This window comes from Camelus bactrianus, chromosome 9, assembly GCF_048773025.1.
Source record: "Camelus bactrianus isolate YW-2024 breed Bactrian camel chromosome 9, ASM4877302v1, whole genome shotgun sequence".
NCBI classification, from domain to species: domain Eukaryota; kingdom Metazoa; phylum Chordata; class Mammalia; order Artiodactyla; family Camelidae; genus Camelus; species Camelus bactrianus.
In genome coordinates this window covers 37062433-37077937 of record NC_133547.1, presented here as the reverse complement: position 1 = coordinate 37077937, position 15505 = coordinate 37062433, and positions in this window count along the sequence as shown.

Below are 15505 nucleotides of genomic sequence, written 5' to 3'. Positions count from 1 at the left end.
TTCATCTATTATATATAATTATATACATAATATATATTCATTTAACTTACTAGACAGCAGTTACATAGTTATATAATATGCAGTTATAATGATTGCCATTTTTTATTTACAGATTATAATGTTTCATTTTCTAAGTAGTAAGCAACTTGAGGACTGGGACCTTGCCATTTTTATCTGTTTTTTGTTTGTTTTTTTTTTTTTAATCTGACAAGAATAGAAGAATGTTTGGTACATTGCGAATACTCAACACATGCTTGAATTAATGATAAATAAATGGAAATAACATGAAAAAAATGATTTTAACTATGGACTATGAAAGCTTCTTTTCAAAGGGTCATCTGTATTTATTAAGAGAACACAAAGTATATCCTAGGAATGAAAAATAGAAAATGAAAATGCTATTATTGAAACATTTACCTACAACTATTTTTTTGTTTGACTGTTTCCCTTAGCATAATATGGCACATAGTGCTAAGTAACTACTTTTTAAAGAAAATAAAATTAATTATGCAGATGACTATATGACAATTTGCAAGGCTGTAGAAGATACAGCATTAGCAAATAGCAAAAATTTCAAACCAGCATCTCATATTTTCAATAGCACATAGTATTTATGACTGTAATGTTAGAAAATTTCCAAAATTTTAATGAGGTGTTGACTTTAGATGCAGGTAAATTATCCCATAAACATACTATTGACAATTTTTATACAGAAAACAAAAGGTTTGATTTGATTAAATATAAAACCTAGACATATGATGAAAGAAGTGTTCACAGAGTGAAGTCTCAATATTCAACCAAACTTAAATCTCATTCAGAGATTTTAGAAAGTGTCCTTACTTTCTTTAGACAAATGAGCAGGTTTTGTTTTATTATTGTTGAGTATTTTTTTGTTAAAGTTATAATTCAGATGCCAAAAGTATATAAAGTTTCTCCTTAGTTCTGGGAAATGGGACATAATCTACTTCTATTATTATTATTTTTAAACTTAAAATAAGCAGACATAGCACAAAAGGACATTTTTTACTTTTAATCATTCTACTTGGAATTTCTACTGTTTGTCTATGAAAGTACAAATCTTTAACTATTATATCTTATTCTCTGAGGTATTATGTGTATTTGCAATGTGAAATTTTAAAATATGTAAATTATCTCAATAAGAACTAAGTAGTCTTGCTTGTATATGATACATAGCAGTATCACTGTTCATAATATTTTATTTTTATAATTTACCTTAAATTTTCCAAGAGAATGTTGATTTCAAATATTCTCTAAGGGAAATTGCCTTCAGAATCGATCTATTTTAATAAAAATCTTCGATATCTGATGTTTGTACTAAGATTGTGCCAGTTTGATGATTTTATCTAGCTAAATACAAGTTATAGAGAAGAGAAAAGAGCTATCAGCAATCAACAATGGAAGTAATTTTAGGAAAAATGAGTTCATGGTTTAAGTAAATAAATTAACATAAAGCTAAAACTTAAAAAACTATAAACAGTTCCAAAGAACTAAAAAAAATACTGAAGTACTCATTCCTGATGCTTTTTCTAAATAAAAACTGTTGAACACTGTGCAATATGACTAGTTATTTATTTTATATTTTGAATCTATGCCAGTACATATTTTATTCTTTCTGTGGTACGTTGAAACAATTATATACTATAGCTTTTGATACATTAATTGATTTTGTCAGAGGGCAAAGTAGATGGGTGTCATTTTAATAGCATGTGGAGGAGTTCACTGAATCCCATCGTTTGTCATTCCATATATGTTATTATTTAAATGAGAAACTTGTTCCTTGACTAATAAAATGTAAATGTTTTGAGACTATCTATTTACCAGATAATTACAGTAGAATTTCTTGATAACTAGACATGATCAAGGCCCAAGAAAGGTAGATATGAGTTAGTCACATGGGAGAGAAAGGAAATCCCCAAAGGGTACAAAGAAGGTATTAATCTGATAATCAGGAGGGTTTATGACAGAGACAATACGTATATTCATTCCCTAAACTTGTTTTCCTCCTTGTGCGTCCATAATGTTTGAGTCATGTTTCTGATTCTAGGCACAGAATATGGGCAGAGGTGAAGCTCTTAGTATATTAGAAAATATAGGTTGAGTACTGATTGACCTTTATCCTCACTTTGTCTACCAACAGGCAAAGTAGCCAGGTTCCGTGACTTCTTCCTTTCCTCCTTCCCTTCATTTCCCCTCCCTCCCTTTATTTGCCCTCCCTCCCTTTTACTTCTCCTCTTTCTTCTTGTTCTTCATCTTCTCTCTCTCTCTCTCCCATTTTCTTTATTTTTGCTTTTATTATTTTTAGATGATTCATCAATACTCAGAGATGTCTGAATGGGCAAGTTGTTTCTATTCAACAGGTGTATGTTTGGATACCTCCATGTAGGATCATTTACTTGAGATGCTGAAAGCTTATGGAAGGTAGTGTCATTAACTGTGTATATTTTTCTGAATGTTTTTAAAATAAAATATTCAAATTTTTCTTTCCATCAAAAACTGGCAGAAAACTTAAAACTGAGTGTTATATTGTAGATTCTCAGCATGTCAAAGTTTTGGTCAAAGAAATATTTTTAAATATACATTTGAGAATTAATTATATGAAATATTTTACAAATGGAAACTAAGTAACATTTATTTGATGGATATATGTATTAAAACCATTATTTATATATTTATAAGAAATGACACAAGGAAGCATTCTCAAAAATATGGCTGTAAAGATTAAAATTATTTGAGTAGAGTGGACAAAAATTTTACCATTTATTAATTTATTCCATTTGCCCCTTTTAGCAATTTCATAATTAACTGGAGTATGCAAATTTATTGAAACTTTCCTGAAACTTGAAAGCTACTCACAGCATGACTGCTTTGTATTTTTTGCAATTTTAAAAGGAGATAATTACATATTCTCTGAAATGATGGCTTAAGAAATCAATTTTATCTTGTCATTTTCCTAGGGAAGCTGCGATAGGAGAAAATTACTTTTCAGAATAACAGACTAACAGAAATATTGAGAAATTCTTGCAGTAGAGTGTATTATATCACATTTACAGCCTTTTATTTTAGGGCATGTGAAAGTTTCCATGTTTTCTGTAAAACATTTTGTACTGTTTGACTTATGTGACTTGCAGTTAATCTCAGTGTAACAGAACAGCAGGAGATATTTCTAAGGTTTAAAATTGTTTTCTTTTCCCAGTTTTCCTTACAGTATGTAATCTGCAGGTGTCATTAGAAAATTAGCTTTCCTAAAGTTATTATGTAACACTCTTGCGACTCCTGGCACTTTAGTAGCAGGTTGCTCTTCTGTAGGTTTCTTCTGAAGTTTGTAGTGAGGTGATCATTTTACTCTAATAGTAAACTGTATTTTTTATTGCTGTTGTCAGCTCTGTTCTGCTGCCTTATGGGGTATTTCCACTTGCTGCTTTACTGACCCCTCAGGCTCAGCATGTTTCAAAATTTCATTCTCTAATAATCATAGGATTCAGCCAGACCATTCCTTTTAACCTCAGTTTCTTAATATGGGAAATAAATAATTATCCTAGTTGATTTCTCATCTTTCTCCTAGCCCCTAAATTATATGAAGTTTTGTTTTTTTTTTTCAGTCTGGACTCCCCAAAGACAAGCTCCTCCTTATGATTTTCTTCTTGAAATGGCACCACCATTTATCTGGGTATTCACATTTAATTCAAAGTGTATCCTTTTCTTTAACCTTATTCTTCGCGTGTGTGCGCGCACACACACAGGCACACACACACACAGAATTCATGTGTAATTTGTTCTTCTTAATGTATTTTCTCTTCTCCATTCTCTTCTCATATTTGTCATATAAATTTAGATCTTCGTTAACTTCATTCTGAATTCCTGGCATAGCTTCTAAATTACACTTTTTGCTAGGCTCTTCCTTTTTAAGTCATCCTTCTCACAAATCTGCCAAAACAGTTCCAGTCACAATCAAATCAATTCCTGACCCCTCTGTATACCAGATTAACAATAAACATAGTAAGATTCTGGCATTCAAGATTTCAACAACTATTTCTAACCCTAGCCCAGTTACTTATCACAAAACTATGTAAAACTCTGGCCCAACTGAACTGAACAATGTATTTATCTTTAAAATCAATTTTTGTGGGGTCCTATTTTTTGTTGATGCTGCTTAGTTTTATTTAATTTTGTTTGCTTGTTTTAAAACTTTGTCTCCAGAAATCCCATGTATATGTTATATAATTACCTTTCTGTGGAATTTCCTCCTTGTCTCATAAGAGGGCATGCTCTATATGAAAGTATTACCCAGTTGCCATGACAATTTCGTCATCCAGAGTAGGAGCTGAGAGAAACTTAGACCAACTCACTGATTTGTTCATACAAAAACACTGAGTGTCAAGAGAGGGGAACAAGATGGCAGAGTAGGAAGATCCTGGGCTTGCCTCCTCCCAAGACACACCAGGACTGCAACTATAAACAGAACAACTCTCTCTGGGAATGACCTGAAGACTAGCACTAAAGATGTTCTGCAACTAAGGAAATAAAGAAAAAGCCAGTGAGACAAGTGGAAGGGGCTGAGACATAGTCTGGCTTTAACTTACACCCTCCACAGGGTGACCCACAGATGAGAGAGATACTACAGCCATGGAGGTCCTCCCTGAGGACTGTGGGGTCTGAACTCTACTTTGGGCGCCCCAGTTTGGGGAAGACAGGCCCCCATTCATTTGGCTTTTGAAAACCTGCAGAGCACTGGAGGGCTATAGGAAACCAAGATTCTGCTTTGAAAGGGCACTCACAAAACCTCACTCTTTCCTAATCCTAGTGCAGAGGCAGCCATTTGAAAAGTACCTGGGTCATATGTGAAGATTTATTAGGTAATTTTAGGGCATGTTCCAGAGGAACAGGACCTGTTAGGTTCTGGTAGGTGCCATTTTTAAAAATTTGCTCACCTTCTACATAGCTGGCCCAGTGCTGGAGGGTATCATTTCTGAGTCTTCCCACCTTACTGGCACTGCTTGCCCTGCCCTCGTGTTCACCTGCAGACCCATCCAGCCAGCACTCCTCCAGCCAGCTCCCAACATGGCCACAATCAGCAGGCAGCCTCCGCCAGCACCAGAACCCCTCTGAAGTGGCTCCCACTCTGGGGGCTGGTCCTGTACAACAGACGGCCCACAATAGCTGCAGCTGTGCCTTACAGCCAGCGCCACACACTAGTGTACTTGCAGCAATTGCAGCCCAGCTACAACAGAAGGACACAGCCCACACAAGGGACACTTCCAGAGCACCTGGTTCTGGCGAACAGGGTGGACTGTGCCACTGGGCCCCATAGGACACCTCCTACATAAAACTACTCCTTTAAAACCAAGAGACATGGCCAATTTACCTAATACATAAAAAGGGCACAGAGAATTCAGCAAATGAAGAGACAAAGGAACATGTCAGCAGAAAGAAGGAAATAACAAAGATCAGAGGGGAAATAAAGACTGAAAAAACCCCAAACAACAGAGAAGATCAATGAAACCCAGAGCCGTTTGGTTTTCTTTGAAACGATAAACAAGATTGATAGGCCTTTAGCCTGACTCATCAAGAAAATAATGAGAGGACTCAAATAAATAAATTCAGAAATGAAAGAGAAGCTACAACACCATAGAAATGCCAGAGGATCATAAAAGGTTACTATGAATAATTATACACCAGTAAATTAGACAACCTGAAAGAAATAGACCACTTTCTAGAAACATGCAATCTTCCAAAACTGAATCAGGAAAAAATAGAAAATATGAATGAAATGATTACTAGTAACAAAAACAAACAAAAGTCAAGGGCCAGGTAGCTTCACAGGTAAATTCTACAAAACATTCAAGATAGAGATAGTATCTATCCTTCTCAAAGTATTCCAGAAAATTGAAGACAAAGGAACACTTCCAGACTCATTCTGTGAGACAAGCATTAGCCTGATACCAAAGCCAAAGAAAGACACCACAAAAAAAAAAAAAAAAAAAAAAAAAAAAAGGAAAAAAGAAAATCTAAGGCCAATATAACTAATGGACATAGATGCAAAAATTCTCAATGAAATATTAGCAAACAAAGCTCAACAAAATATAAAAAGGGTCATATACTGTGAGGAAATGGGATTTATTCCAGGAATGCAAGAATGGTTTACTATTCACAAATCAATTAATTGGATACTCCACATTAATGAAACTAAGGATAAAAATTACATGATCTCAATAGATGCAGAAAAAGCTTTTGGCAAAATTCTACATTCATTAATGATAAGAATTCAACAAACTGGCTGTAGAAGGAATATACCATAACATTGTAAAGGCCGTATATGACAAACATCATACTCAATGGTGAAATGCTGAAAGTTTTCCGTCTGAGATGGGGAATGAGACAAAGATGCCCATTCTTGCCACTTTTATTCAACATAGTATTGGAAGTTTTAGTCACAGCAATCAGACAAGAAAAATAAATAAGAGGTACCCATATGGGAAAGGAAGAAGTCACTATTTGCAGATATGATACCATATAAAGAAAACCCCAAAGATACCACCAAAAAAAACTATCATTACTAATAAATGAATTTAGTAAAGTTGCAGGATACAAAATTAACATATAGAAATCTGTTGCATTTCTATACACCAATAACAGTTTTTCAGAATAAGAAATGAAGAATACAATCCCATTTAAAAATACATCAAAAAAATACCTAGGGATAAATTTAACCAAGGAGGTGAAACACCTGTACTCTGAAAACTATGACACTGATGAAAGAAACTGAAGATTACACAAACAGATGGAAAGATACAGCGTGGTCACAAATTGGGAGAATTCATATTGTTAAAATGTCATACTACTGAAAGCAATCTAGAGATTCAGTACAATCCCTGAAAAATACCAGTGGCACAACAGCAACTGTTTTCACAGAACAGATAATTCTAAAATTTATGTGGGAACACAGAAGATCCCAAATAGCCAAAGCAATCTTGAGAAAAAAAAACTTGAGCTATCCTACTCTCTTGTTTCAAACTATTCTACATACTTTAGTAATCAAAACAGCATGGTACTAGTACAAGAACAAATACATAGATCAATGGAACAGAACAGATAACCCAGAAATAAACCCATACTTATATGGGTAGCTAATCTACAACAAAGGAGGCAAGACTATACAATGTGGAAAAGATAACCTCTTCTATAAATGGTGTTGGGAAAACTGGATAAGGACATGCAAAAAAAAAAAAAAAAAAAAAAAAAAGGACTGCTTTCTTACACCATATACAAAAATAAACTCAAAATAGATTAAAGAGTTAAACATAACTCCCAAAACTGTAAAACTCCTAGAGAAAATACAGGCAGAAGACTCTGTGACATCTGTCTTAGTAATATTTTGGGGGGGTATGTCTCCTCAGGCAAGGGGAAACAAAAGCAAAAATTAACAAATGGGATTGAAAATCTTTTGCATAGTGAAGGAAACCATCAACAAAATGACAAGGCAACCTACTAAATGGGAGAAGATATTTTCAAATGGTATCTCCCCTAAGGGGTTAATATTCAAAACATAAAGAACTAACACAACTCAATATCAAAAGAAACAACTCAATTAAAAAAAATGTGCAGAGGATCTGAGCAGACATTTTTCAAAGAAGACATACAGATGGACAAAAGACACATGAAGAGATTCTCAATATCATAAGCATCATGGAAATGCAAATCAAAAGCGCAGTAAGACACCACCTGACACCTGCCAGAATGGCCTTCATCAAAAAGACAGCCAATAACAAGTGTTGGCAAGGATGTGGAAAAAAGGGAACCACCATGCACTGTTGGTGGGAATGTAAATTGTTGCAGCCACTATGGAAAATAGTATGGAGGTTCCTCAAAAAGTTAAAAATAGAACTACCATATGATTCAGCAATTCCTCTTCTGGGTATTTACACTAAGATAACAACAACACTAATTTGAAATGCTATATGCTCCCCTGTGTTCATTGCAGCATTTTTACAGTGCATGATATCTGTGTCTATACATCAATATCTATATCTGTATCTATGACTATATCTATATCTACGCCTGTGTCTATATTTATAAATAGTCATCTTTTATAAAATAATAGCCGAATGTAGTACCCTTTTCCCACAAACATGCTAAAAACCATTGAATGAATGTCTAAGATTACTTCCTATAGCAGTATGCAATTACAGAACTAATTTAATTGTTAAGTTTGAAAAACATGACACAAATGATTGGAGTAGTTTGATACTTAATTGAATTATTAAGCTTATTTTACCAGTTCTGCTTGAAATCAGGATTTATTCATAGTTAACTGCTTAGGATCCAATTTGATATTTGAATATTGCCCAGATACCAACATTCTGCTTACTGTTTTTGAAGGTAAGTTCTCACTTCTAAGCAAAGTTGCATTTTAACTCTGACTTTATTGAAACAAAGAAGAAAAAATACACACACATATATAATCTCCAATACATATTTCTGGAGAGAAATTCTCTGTTCTTTCTTTGTGAGTGTTACAGAACATACATAAAATATATATATGTAACTGATTGCTTTATTTTATCATTTGGCATGCTTAAACATCTTTGATTTTCTAATATATGTATTCTAAGCATGATTTAATATTAATAGATTTTTTAAGTGTATATTATGTGAGATTGCTGAGAATCACAAAGTAGAATTAAAAAAAGGAAAAAAAACTTAGCTAAGAGAAATAGCAGTAGATGAAAAGAGTCTGAAGGAGGTAGGCATTTTTAAACAATGAAAACTCAGGGATTCTCCATGAACAAAGCTAGGAAAAGATCATTGTTTTGATTCAAAGAAGCATGTACATGGTTGGGGACAGAGAATGTTCTTTGTCTACGTTCAAATGTGTCGTGGTATTTTACCTCATGTACCTGGATTCAGTGGGAAATTAGAGGTTGGCTGTGAATTGTGCAAAATGATGTCAATACATTTAAATTAAAAAAATTAAATTAAAAAAAAACACCTTATTGAGGAAAAATACCACTACTTAAATTGATTATTTTTCATTGTGCATAGAAGTCTTGAGATAATTAGCTGAAATTCCCAGGTGAACAATATACTTCACCATTGTGAAGGCATCACCAGTGTAAGTAAAACATTGACTGGGTAAGTCAGTCTCTCATATGAACACTGGACTTTCCAATTCTGGCGCTTACAAGTGACTTTTACTAAGTTGTTTAAGTTCCCTCATACTCAGTTACCTCATTTTTAGAATATTTAAATCAAAGAGTTGTTGTAAGTTTAAAATGAAGTAAATTGATTTCAAGTGGACTTGGAATCTACCACATAGTAGAAACTTCCTCTTCCCTCTCCAGTCCAAGGCCTCTTAGTCAAACATGTGATTAGACTGAATCACATTCCTATGTCTTTTATATTTTACTGCCTATGCTAGTGGAGAGCATCATGGTGTTGAAGGAATCCAAACAAGCAATACAGAATAAAAAACAATCGAATTTGATGCTGGGATTCAAGTAAATTAAATGCACTTTATATGATTAATATAGTACATCAAATATCTTGTTGTGTTTAACATAAAAAAGTCCTAAAGGCTATAAGCATACACACATTTTTTAAAGTTCTATGTTGAGAATTATGTAAGTTAAATTTACAAAATGGAGGAATCATTCAGTAACAATCCAAAATTAATTAGGGAGTGTATATTATGTGTCAGGGACAGGACTGAGATGTCAGAGATATAATAACAAATCATTATGCTTATGCCATTACATGGCAAGGGATGCTATCGTCAATTTACAGGAAATTATATTGCTACGTGTGCAGGGAACTGTTGCACGGGGCAGGGCTGTCCCTAGCCCATACGTTATGCCCTTGTGTAAGTGAGAAAAGGGCACTTCGTCCTCCATGCAGACTCACTCCTGAGCCAAGGAGTAAGGCTTGATGAGCTGGGTGCCAGCTGGATTTTACCTCTTGTTTATCCCCTTTATCCTGGTTCTCTGTACATTATATACAAAATGCAACAGAGCTTTGTGGCCCTGCATTGGGGATTGTAACCCAGTTTTGTTTTGATGATAGCTTTAAAGATTTTCCCACTGTTCTAACCAGCAAATTGGTGGATGGAAAGTTCAAACTATGGATACAGGCAGTGAGGAAAACACTGCAGAAGGAGTGAGAGCAGCATGGTAGAGCTGTCACCCTGCACTCTGTTTGGTGCTGCTTCCCCCCTCTGATAGGGGCATGGGGTTTCCTATCAGCCTAAGTCCAGGAAATCTGTGATTCAAGCAAGTGATTCCCCTTCCACATTGTGGTTCTTGCCTGAGTTCATTCACTGCCTGATGATTCACATACTGTCCACATCTCATTCCCTAAATGTATGCTTTTCAAATTTTTTTTTAACCTGACTAATCTTTCCTCAAAGTATTTAATAAGAATTTCCCAATAAAGTAAATGAGGAGTAGCTAGCCCATAGTCCCACCTGTTTGTTGATCTGCTCCCCTGCCCCCAGGTCCCTCTGGGACATCACCAGGGCGTCTCAGAAATACGCTGAAATACGCTGCTGCAGAGCTGTCAGGATTCTCCTATTTGTTCCGAAAAAGATCCACCTATCTCCCATTTCTCTGACTCTGATTTTCTCTTGGGAGATCTAAAAATACGTATTTAAATACAGGGATTAGTGGTTTCTCCCTGCCTATCCATTTGCTTTTTAAAAGCTTCCAATGCCTTAACCTAAAAGAGTAAATCAAGTGCTGTGGGGAAAAAAAATCACTATATAGCTTTTCATTATATAGCTTTTCATGAGGAGCTAATTCTGATCCTATTAAAAGTGATTTTCCTTAATCTGTCCCAAGGATGTTGGTAAAATGCTCAGGGCCTGTGATCAAGTTAGTAAATATCTTCAAGTCTGAATCTCCTTATCTACAAGTGGATTTAATCTTGTCTGCCTATCCATCAGGACTGTCATAGAGCGCTCACAGTCCATGTAAGAGGTCTAGTGCAGGACTCTCAGGAAAGAGTATAATAATTACTGTGGGGTAGTGACAAGAATGGATTCATTATGTGTCCTTTCCATCGGAGTTCAAAAATTTCCTCATGAGCTAAAAGCACATGCATTGGATAGGAAACTTGTGGAGAGAAGTCAAGATACCTGTTGACTCCAAGACTGCCATTTACCCAAGATCCATGAAGTCTTCTAATTAGGAAAACATTTTGTTCTCTCCTAAGACAGCTCTGCTTAGAGGAGGCTTAAGAAAACAGTGATGTGGACAGATAGTTTTACAAATAGTTAGGCAGGCAAAAAGGAATACATTAAGAAACTACATGTAGTAGAAGGTGACTTCCAAAATACATGGCCCTCTCAGAAAACTATGCTTTTTGCCAGGCAGTGTAATCCTATGGAAAATAAAACTACCTTCAGGAATACAAGAATAAGCAATACTTTGGAAATAAGAAGAAACATTAATCACTACTATCCCTTTTCTCTAACCACATAATATGTTTCCCTAACAAATAATGTTTCCCAAAGTTCAGGTAAAATTTTTTTGAATACATTAATCCATTCCAAAGCAAAAAGAGATGTGAATATTTTATCCATCTTTCTGGATTCAGTAGGAACCAGTAGGTATTCTATAACTTAAGTTTGGAAAGTTTTATTTTCATTGCCATTATAATGCTGACAATCAAAATTCACTTCTGGGAATGACTGAACTACTTTGCAGTAGTGTTAAGTATTACTTTTCAGGAAGTACAAGTAACAGACATTTGATTTTTTTAATCTCTCTGAACAGGATATGAGCCACTATTTCAATTTCCATTGGAATGTTAGCAAGGAAATCCTGAGTATGTTAAGCAAAATATTCTTTTTGTTCATTTTGATTGCCTTGTCTTTACATGCAACTAATTGAACATGTAGACTGATTTCCACTTTCCTGAATCAGAAAATAAAATACTTTGTTTGCTAACCTATTAACCCTCATTTATTATATTTAGTTGGTACTCTGCAGAGTTTTATCAGTGCAATGTTCTTTTGGTTGTGGATAGGTGTATACTAGTAAATTGAAGGACAAAGGTATTTGCAAAGAGATATTCCAAGAGGAGTTTATGAGTAGGCAGCAATTTGAGTCAGCTAGTTAATCGGGAAGCAGGTGAATGAGGTATAATAAAAACAGAGCTGGAGTTAAGAGGCCTAAATTCTAGTGGTTTTACCATTGACTAAGCTCAAATAGTCTCCTTTTGGTATTTCCATATGTTACACCTTCTATAGTTGTCCCACAGTTCTTAGATATTCTACTCTGGTTTTTTTTTGGGGGGGGGGGGTTCAGTCTTTTTTTTTTTCTGATTGCTTTTAGTTTGGGAGGTTTCTTTTGAAATATTCTCAAGCGCAGAGATTCTTTCCTCAGCTGTGTCTAGTCTACTAAGAAGCCCATCAAAGACATTCTTTGCTTCTGCAACAGTATTCTTGACCTCCTCCTCCTCTAACCTTTCTTTTTGATTCTTTATAAGAATTTCCATCTCTCTGCTTACATGATTTGTCTGCCCTTATTGGCAGTCTGGTTTATCCATTACAGCATGTGAATCATAGTTGTTCTTAATTCCTGGACTGATCATTTCAATATTGCTGCCATCCATATCTGACTCTAGTTCTGATGCTTGCTCTTCTCTGTTTTTTGTTTGTTTGTTTGTTTTTGCCTTTTAATATGTCTTGTCATTTTTTCTTTATAGCCAGACATGATGTACTTATAAAAGGGACTGCTGAAAATAGACCTTTAGTAATGTGGTGGGGAGGTGTGGGGGAGAGAAGCGTTTTATAGTCCTGTGAGTAGGTGTCAGTCTCCTAGTGAGCCTGCCCTCTGGTCTGTGAACGTCACCTGTGCTTCTCTGTTCCATACCCCACCCCCACCCCAGTTAAGGTGGGATTGGATGATCAGAGGAGGCTGGAGTTGGGTTTCTCTTGCTTCTCAGGGAAGGCTAGGTCCCACTGAAATTGGGTGTTGCCCTCTCCCCAGGCCAGCTGGCTCTGATAAAACCCCATCAGATTATGCTCTGGTTAACTAGTTTCTCCTGAGGCAGCCCTTGTTAACGCAGAACAGAGCACTACTGCGCATTTCAAAATGGTTCCTGTCCTCCTCTGCCTGCCAGAAGCAGAGGAGATTTTCCTCTGATATTCACTGTGAGGACCCATTTGAACTCCTAGAGGTAAAACTCACAAAAATGTGGAGGGCACCCCCTGTAACTGGGCTCCCCAGGAGTTTGACTTCAGTTGCAGTTCAGGGTTCTCAGCAGTGGTTCCTGCCAAGAGTGCAGCTCCTGAGTCTCTGCCCCGGTAAGTCGTGATTTTCTGTATTCATTCCATTTTGAGGGCAGCAAACAGTTTGCCCTGTGAATTCACATCTCTTAAGGGTCTAAGAGGAGCTGTTGATTTGTCAGTTTGTTATGGTTTTTACTTGTTTTAGGACAGAGTGGTGACTTCCAAGCCTCTTATTTGCAGCTCTAAAGACTAGAAGTCCAAATACTCTGGTGGTCTCAATTGCCTCACCAGTAAAATCGAGAATGAACTTGTTTTCACACTCTGATTCAGTTCGATGGAGATGGGAAGCTGTTCTTAAAAATTTACACCATTGGTGATTGGTGTACAGTGTTTTTCTCTCCTATCCAAGAATTACTCAAACCTTGCTCCACAGTTGCTCAAAAGTTCCAGCTTCATTTTCAGTACAAAGTATTTATTTGTTTCTACAGTAAATATTCTATATTTATAGACAGCCAATTTTTGCTTGTCTCTTAAACCAGAGAAGTTTGCAATTCTGTTGTGTACATTTATTTAACTTGTTCCATAGCTCTGTGGAGCTAGATGAAAAAAAAAATAACAACTCAACATACATTTAGCACTTTACAAAGTACTGGGTGCTTACTATGGGCTAGGAATGACAGAAATAATGGACTGACCCAATGCGTTTGGTAAACAATTTTTTTTAACCATATACTTCCTTGAGTTACCCATAACGTTCAGATAACTTAAAAGCAATTTTTACATCAAACCTTATGTGAACGGTAGTCTTGGAATGTAGTTATTATATATTGATTAGGAAAAGCTCAGTAGTGTAGGTAATTTTTTTTTAAGTTAAAGCTACATGGAGTTTATAATGAGAGATCCTTTCACCTGCCAATATACATTAGGTAGATTGAAATACACTTTTATTCAGTAAACCATTCCTTATTGAAAAAAAATATGCTAAAATATGTAGTCTGAAACACCTCCTATATATTTCCATCGTCCTTCATACGTTGCAAACATTGTTACCGAATTAGGTCGTATGGACCCCCACTTTGGCCCTAGTTCTGCCGAGCCCCCGCCTTGGCAGGGAAGGTTGGTTTTCTGTTGGGTTCGCACAGCCAAAAACGAAACCCAGGCTGAGATTGAAGCAGCACAAGCTTTCAAGCTTTATTCAGTGGCCACAGAGTGGAGAAGTGGAATTTAGTTCACAAATTAACTTCTCACCTTAACGGAGAGAGGGATTTGCTTTTAAGAAGTAAGGACATTTGTGTCATCTTTTTAGATTCCACATGTAAGTGATATCATATGATATTTGTATAGCACAACTTGTAATGACCTATAATGAAAAAGAATATGAGAAAGAATATATGTATATACGTATAACTGAATCAGTATGCTGTATACTGGAAACTAGCAACAGCATTGTAAATCAACTATACTTCAATAAAATAAAATAAAAAAATTAAAAAGGGATTAAAAAAAAGGAAGGACAGCGAGGAGTGGAGTGAGACTAATAATGAGAAGGCATATGTATTAGTTTTCTGGGAAAGAGGAATGTCTTGGCCGGAAATGGGTTGCCTTCCCCTTTCTATTCTTTTTTGGTCTGTGACTTCCAGTCTTGGCTGAAGGTAGGTGTGTCATCTGGTACCTAATGCAGTAGAGTCAGTGAGACTCAGGGTCTGTGAGAGGTCAGATTCATCACCAGCTTGGCTTCAGCTGGTTCTAATCAGCTTTTGTTTTTCCTATAGCATCCTTTCTTCGTGTCCAGGTCCTGTGACTTAAAAATACATGCTAGCTCTTGTCCAGGGGAGGGGTTGGTGGGTTTTGAGCAAGAGTCTGATGGTAACTCTCGTAACAATTATTAACTAAGTTTCTCAATACATTCCCCTTACTGCTTATCATATGTTGCCTTATATTTCTGTGCTCTCCTGATTACAGAAGATTATTTTAAAACATGTATGAGTGTATGCTTCTCCTGCTGTCTCCGCAGCTATGAGCTAGCAACACATGCTTGTGTGCCTGCAATATCGGGGCGGCTGCCATGGAAGTGAAATTCTTTAACCATTATTAATGAATTTTGTTAAGCCTCACAATTTATGGTTTAATGATGCTTCTTTCCCGCAAGAGATTTCTATAGTGCAAATATCGAGGTAAAATCATTTATTTTCAATGAGATAGACTGACTTTACAGGTTAATGTGCTTTGATTCCAAAGGTAAACTCTATCATTTTAGTC